A 2,489-nucleotide genomic window follows, 5' to 3' on the forward strand; every position below is an offset into this window, starting at 1 on the left:
TAACAGTCGCGGCACACTTCACGTACATTATATAATAAGCATACATTATTACTACATGTCACATCAACGTACATTACCTGTGCAATTACCTCCGGCGTTCGGAGGCGTCGATACCTTCCCCTTCACACCTGACGCTAAACTATTGCTAACCTGCGTTACACACCCTAACTTTTATGCATTCATGAGCACATACGGCACATTTCACGTGCATTTCACAGGGAGACAAAGTGATAATCCTACAATTGGTGGTCAAAATTACAATGTTGCACTTGGGGAATTCCCATTCTCTCACACCCTGAACAGAATTCTTGCTGCGAGAGTACTATAACACTCGCGGCACACTTCACGTACATTATATAATAAGCATGTTATTACTAAAGGTCACATCAACATACATTACCTGTGCAATTACCTCCGGCGTTCGTAGTCGTCGATACCTTGACAGCTCACCTTCCTCTGAACTCTCGCTAATCAAGGATACACAAGTACACTAACACTCGCGGCACACTTCACGTACATTATGTAATAAGCATACGTTATTACTACATGTCACATCAACATACATTACCTGTGCAATTACCTCCAGCGTTCGGAGGCGTCGATACCTGGCCTAGCTCACCTCTCGTCACACCTGACGCTAAACTATTGCTAACCCTAACTTTTATGCATTCCCGAGCACATACGGCACATTTCAAGTGCATTTCACACGATATCAGACACAAATACATTACTAAAACAATGCATCAACCACAACCTCGGCAAATATTCCGCTCGTGACTGCATTATACCGTCATTTTATCCCTGAGAGTATGGCAACGCTATTTTTGGCACACACCACACTCGTTCACGGAAACTCATAGCATGTTTTACGTATATTTCATATAATTCCATACGCATTTACAGCATGTTTTACGTATATTTGATACAATTTCATACGCATTTACACGATCAGAATCACAATAATTCAAGCCATAAAACACCGCTTCAATTCTCCCCTCCTGACTTCCGGGTTGCCCCTACGCCGTCCGTAACACTTGCTGGCTCCATAATTTCACCATCCCATCCACAGTAACTTTCACACAATATATATTTAGGCCTTGGCTTCATTTATTGACGTACTTCAACTCACGCCATATGGCCTACGGGGGGGCGGAGTGGCAAAACCCTGCTACACTGACCATGCGTCTGTCTCCAAGGGCCAATGATTCCTAACCGCCATTATTCCTTTTCAACACATATATGTATGTTCCATCGACAATATCACGTCACTATATGTTCACATACAATGTATTATCACACTGAGTCAATAGGGGCCTTTGCTTCGGGCGAGAGGGGGAAAATAATGGAGGATTCAAAGGGAACCGCGAGCTGTCACACCCACCGCCTGGCTGCTTGACAATGACTGAGGTTGGAGGGAGCGGGTTGAGGTAGATGAAGCAACACAGCGTTGCCAATGACTTACCTTGAGAGAGCTATGGCGGCGCTATGACGCGTCCAAAAATCAAGCAAATCGGCCTATAAGTTTTTTTCTGATGATTATCTTGGTGCTTAAACCATGCGATTCGAGTGACTGTGCCTTTTTGCAAAGGAGGCGACGTCACTCGAATCGAGTGACCGTGTCTGAGAGGGTTAGGTTGCCTTAATTCGACGGAAAACCTAGGAACCCCTTCAAGTTACAGTCAGCACGGTCTAGGGTGGAACAGTGACTTCAGGACCTGAGAGGCACTTGTCAGTTACTAGGTGGAGAACTGGAAGCATAAGAATGAATGGATAGGAGCGTGAATGTGATTAGTTAGTAGGTTGTACGAATGGGAAGCGCCCCTGGGATGATCCTGGCAGCAAGAGTAGGTCAGGTCAGGTGAGATGACCATGTTGCCACCCAGGCAGGAGGTTGATTGGGGCACACCTCTCCACTGAATTTCGAGAGTTTATCGTGACAGAGAAGCAACTCCCTGGGGTACGTGATTTTACTTGTGGACTGACAGGTGCCACTTATTGGCATTCTAGAGTTCCAAAAGGTAAAAGAGGTCATAGGGAGGTTCACAGTCAAAATCTGGTAAGTCTGTCCCATCCGCACACACATCCCTGGGAAATGTAGATGAATGAATTGAATGTTGACTTCCGATGTTAATTTTTTTTTCCCTGGAGGATGGACCCGTGTAGTGCCATAATTTTAAGTACAGTGTAAGTTAGTATAAACTAGTATTGCAAGTGTAATTTTAAGCTTAGGTATTGATATAAATATAGTTCGTACAGTTCATGATTTAGCCATTAAGTCCTAAATTTAAGTTTAGTCATAGTTGATATTCATAATGTGAGCATGATTCTGTTATTGATAGTACTAAGTCGAGAACTAGTGTGAATATGATTAACTTTTTATACATATGAACCAGCCATTATTAACAAAGATGTATAACTGCAGAAATTTTAGTAGCGTTTAATAATCGCGAATGTCATCCTTCATATTCTGATCTAGAGATTTACATGCC

Source organism: Coenobita brevimanus, chromosome 22, assembly GCF_032717465.1.
Source record: "Coenobita brevimanus isolate Jiangsu-jjx chromosome 22, ASM3271746v2, whole genome shotgun sequence".
Lineage (NCBI taxonomy): Eukaryota > Metazoa > Arthropoda > Malacostraca > Decapoda > Coenobitidae > Coenobita > Coenobita brevimanus.